Genomic DNA, 5,000 nt, shown 5'->3' with positions numbered 1-5,000 from the left:
GCTTGCATATGTCAAGTGACGAGCTGTCACTCACTCAAAAAACTCAAGTTTTATAATGTCTCATAGCATGGACGTGATTGGACTATGATTAGGACACTCAAAGTAGTGTGCAACACAAGTTTCATAATTTTTTAAACAACCAATAATATTTTATGAATATTTTATTATTAAATATTAAAAAAAATAATAATTTGGTTAGAGGTGGCAAAAAATTCTGATATCTTGTTACAATCATTTTTGTATGTTGTTTAGTTTGTAAAAAAAATTTGAGGTCAATCCAAGCATAGGAAAATGGATTTCACAATTCATGGTTGGTGTTTCCTAACATGCACAAGGTCGGTGTCAGTGGGCACGCGCTGTGTGGCTGTCCCAAGTCTTAGGTTGTCGCAGTGTGTGAACATGATTGATCTTATATTTGGTAGACATTATTGTTTTATGTTTATGGTTTACCAACAAAAGATTCAAATAATCCTAACATTACAACGTAGAATTCATGTTTCATGGGTGTTACATTTCATGGCATGCACAAGGGTAGAGTCATGGCACGTAGAAGGTCGGCATCTCTGTGTTGTGTACCAACACTCTTTATGCGAAAGAGTAATATTTTATTGGAATGATCATTCTATGATTGTTAGTGAACATCAAAAGTTAGTTGTACGTTGTCGTTTGGGTGTACAATATATGTGTTTCATGGATGGACTAGATATTCAATCTTAAGCATTATTAGACCGGGTGACACCATGGTTCTCTTCAATGTGAACTGACAAAGCTCACGTAGTTATATACACTTTACCAATGATTAAGAATCAATCCAATTTGAATGTTAGCCTTTAAATATCTAATCTACTCCTTTCTTAATACATGCTAACCTCCATGGACAAACATAACCTTCATGTATCTTTGGGAAAAGGATTGATGTTGAGCGTTGGAGGAGGGAGGAAGACACGTGGGGGATGGCGAGCATAGGGGTGATGCATGTCGTGCACAAATGCTAGTGTAAGGGTGGGCGGGTGGTCATCGGTGGGTATGGCGTGCAGGGTGGGTGGGCATGGCACAGGGGCAAGGCGGGCATGACGTGTGCTCGAGGATGGGTTGAGTGGGCATGGGCTGCGCTCGCAAGGGGGTGCTGGGTGAGATTGGGCGACGATGGGTGGGGCTGAGTAGGTATGGGGCATGGCACGCCCGCGGGGTGGGGCTGAGTGGGCGTGGGACGCGCACACAGGCGGCTGGGTGGGCGTGTTTGGGCATGGGGCGCTCGCACAGGTGGCTGGGTGGGCGTGCGGCGCGGGCACATGCGAGCAGGGGAGCATGGCTGGGCGTGGGGCGCGCGCACGGGCGAGCAGTGTGATGGGCGTGGGGCGCGGGCACAGGCGAGCAGGGTGGGCGTGGGGCGCGCGCACGGGCGAGCAGGGTGGGCGTGGGGCGCGCGCACGGGCGGGCAGGATGGTGGGCGTGGGGCGCGCGCACGGGCGGGCAGGATGGTGGGCGTGGGGCGCGCGCGCACGGGCGAGCAGGGTGGTGGGCGTGGGGCGCGCGCACGGGCGGCCGCGCGAACGGGCGAGCAGGGTGGGCATGGGGCGCTGGCGCCGGGCGACAGTGTCATAACCTCAAAAGAGTTTTTTGATGTGCACCTGGGCCCCCACGCGCAAGCCTCAGTCGGAGCCTTGCCTGCACCACGATCGCCCAACCCATTTACTTGGGCATCCAAACAACACCACCGTCCCTTTTCATCATAGGCCACCCCCAAAACCCATGCGACCTACCCTTTACCCTTTGAGCCATGATGGGCTTGCATGCGATCCCAACCATCACCCACACTTAGCCCTTATGTTTGTATGCTTCTGCTTTGCATTTTAACCTTATTGAAACTTGGAAGAATTAAATGGGTGTGTGTGGGGAGGAGAATCGGTGCGACGAAGGATGAATTCATTGGATTCGTGGAAGCAAGGCCACTCTGCCACTTACAATACCTTGTCGCGTATTTAAGTCATCTGTAAAGAATTCAACCCATCGCTCGGTGGGAATTACGTTACAAGGCAACCCCCGCAACTCATCTGTCATGATGGCTTAGCCAACGACACGTGCCTTTGAGGGCCGGAAGGCCCCTATTGCTGGTCGGCAATCAAGCGATGGGCGCATGCGTCGCTTCTAGCTCGAATTCTGTCTTAGAGGCGTTCAGTCATAATCCAGTGCACGGTAGCTTCATGCCACTGGCTTTTCAACCAAGTGCGATGACCAATTATGCAAATCAACGGTTCCTCTCGTACTAGGTTGAATTACTATTGCAACACTGTCATCAGTAGGGTAAAACTAAACTGTCTCATGATGTTATAAACCTAGCTCACGTTCCCTATTGGTGGGTGAACATGAATTCTGCTTCACAACGATAGGAAGAGCCGACATCGAGGATCAAAAAGCAACGTTGCTATGAACCCTTGGCTGCCACAAGCCAGTTATCCCTGTGGTAACTTTTCTGACACCTCTAGCTTCAAATTCTGAAGGTCTAAAGGATCGATAGGCCATGCTTTCACGGTTCGTATTCGTACTGGAAATCAGAATGAAACGAGCTTTTACCCTTTTGTTCCACACGAGATTTCTGTTCTCATTGAGCTCATCTTAGGACACTTGCGTTATCTTTTAATAGATGTGCCGCCACAGCCAAACTCCCCACCTGACAATGTCTTTCGCCCGGATTGGCCCGCCGAAGCAGGCCTTATGTCCAAAAAGAGGGGCAGTGCCCCGCTTCCACTTCACGGAATAAGTAAAATAACGTTAAAAGTATGGTATTTCACTTTCACCTTTCGGCTCCCACTTATCCTACACCTCTAAAGTCATTTCACAAAGTCGGATTAGAGTCAAGCTCAACAGGGTCTTCTTTCCCTGCTGATTCTGCCAAGCCTGTTCCCTTGGTTGTGGTTTCGCTGGATAGTAGACAGGGACAGTGGGAATCTTGTTAATCCATCATGCGCGTCTCTAATTAGATGATGAGGCATTTGACTACCTTAAGAGAGTCATAGTTACTCCCGCCATTTGCCCGCGCTTGGTTGAATTTATTCACTTTGACATTCAGAGCATCGGGCAGAAATCATATTGCGTTAGCATCCGCAGGAACCATCGCAATGCTTCGTTTTAATTAAACAGTCAGATTCCCCTTTTCCGTACCAGTTTTGAGTTGACTGTTCGACGCTCAGGGAGGCCCTCGAAGGAGTCGTTCCCAGTCTGTCCCCCGGCCGGTATGCGGCGACCCACTCTCGCCGCGGGAGCAGCTCGAGCAGTCCACCGATAGCCGACGGGTTCGAGACTGGGACCCATGCTCAGCCTTCAGAGCCAATTACGGATCCATTTTGCCGACTTCCCTTGCCTACATTGTTCCATCGACCAGAGACTGTTCACCTTGGAGACCTGATGCGGTTATGAGTACGACCAGGCATGAGAGGCACTCAATCCTCCAGATTTTCAAGGGTCGTCGAGGGCGCACTGGACACAACGTGACGTGCGGTGCTCTTCCAGCCGCTGAACCCTACCTCCGGCTGAGCCGTTTCCAGGGCGGGCATGCTGTTAAACAGAGAAGACAACTCTTCCCGAGGTCCCCGCCGACATCTCTGGAATCCCTAACGTTACCGTCAGCCGTCACATCCCAGTTCAGGAATTTTAACCCAATTTCCTTTCGAAGTTCGCATTGTCACCTATCAGACGGGCTTCCCTCGTCTCTTAGGATCGACTAACCCATGTGCAAGTGCCATTGACATGGAACCTTTCCCCTCTTCAGCCTTCAAAGTTCTTATTTGAATATTTGCTACTACCACCAAGGATCTGCACCGACGGTCGCTCCACCTAGGCTCATGCCCAAGGTTTTGCAGCGACTGCCACACCCTCTACTCATCGGGGCCTGGCTTTTGCCTCAACGGTCGATATAGGTCGCACGCTTTAGCGCCATCCATTTTCGGGGCTAGTTGATTTGGAAGATAAGTTGTTATACACTTCTTAGTGGATTTCGACTTCCATGACCACCGTCCTGCTGTCTTAATCGACCAACACCCTTTGTGGGATCTAAGTTAGCGCGCAGTTAGGCACCGTAACCCGGCTTCCAGTTCATCCCGCATCGTCAGTTCTGCTTACCAAAAATGGCCCACTTGGAGCTCTCGATTCCGTGGTGCTGCTCAACAAAGTAGCCACACTGTCCCATCTATTTAAATTTTGAGAATAGGTCGAGGGCGTTGCGCACCCGATGCCTCTAATCATTGGCTTTACCCGATAGAACTCACCCGCAGGTCCAGCTATCCTGAGGAAAACTTCGGAGGGAACCAGCTACTAGATGGTTCGATTAGTCTTTTTCCCCTATAACCAAGTCAGACGAACGATTTGCACGTCAGTATCACTGCGGGCCTCCACCAGAGTTTCCTCTGACTTCACCCCGCTCAGGCATAGTTCACCATCTTTTGGGTTCTGACAGGCATGTTCACACTCGAACCCTTCTCAGAAGATCAAGGTCGGTCGGTGGTGCAACCCACGAGGGGATCCCACCAGTCAGCTTCCTTGTGCCTTACGTGTTTACTCACCCGTTAACTCGCACATATGTCAGACTCCTTGGTCTGTGTTTCAAGATGGGTCGAATGGGAAGCCCACAGGCTGATGCCAATAGCACGTAGATTCCGTAACCCACCCGAAGGCCCACGCTGCCAGCCACGATCGGGACGACGACATCTCCACAGGCGTAACAAAGGCCTGGGCGTAGGCCGCCATCTCAATCTGCATCGGTCTATGCCCCAAGTCGATCGACAGACCGGCTTGTCACCGTTTTACATCCGACTAGGGCACATCGCCGACCCCCATCCGCTTTCCTCCCCACAATTTCAAGCACTATTTGACTCTCTTTTCAAAGTCCTTTTCATCTTTCCCTTGCGGTACTTGTTTGCCATCGGTCTCTCGCCCATATTTAGCCTTGGACAAAATTTACCGCCCGATTGGGGCTGCATTCCCAAACAACCCGACTCGTTGAT

General features: G+C 50.7%; 1 non-coding gene across 1 annotated transcript in view; it reads right to left on the bottom strand.

The window, feature by feature from the left end:
- Positions 1-1,900: 1,900 nt before the first annotated feature.
- Positions 1,901-5,000, bottom strand: part of LOC150031320 (25S ribosomal RNA) — a 3,355-nt gene continuing 255 nt past the window's right edge. Inside the window, exon 1 of the ribosomal RNA XR_016525921.1 lies at positions 1,901-5,000. This exon is cut by the window's right edge and continues 255 nt beyond it. This is a non-coding gene — a ribosomal RNA (25S ribosomal RNA).

This window comes from Benincasa hispida, unplaced genomic scaffold (assembly GCF_027475165.1).
Source record: "Benincasa hispida cultivar pf3 unplaced genomic scaffold, pf3_genome.v1.1 HicScf1298, whole genome shotgun sequence".
Lineage (NCBI taxonomy): Eukaryota > Viridiplantae > Streptophyta > Magnoliopsida > Cucurbitales > Cucurbitaceae > Benincasa > Benincasa hispida.
This window is presented reverse-complemented; position numbering and strand designations above follow the sequence as displayed.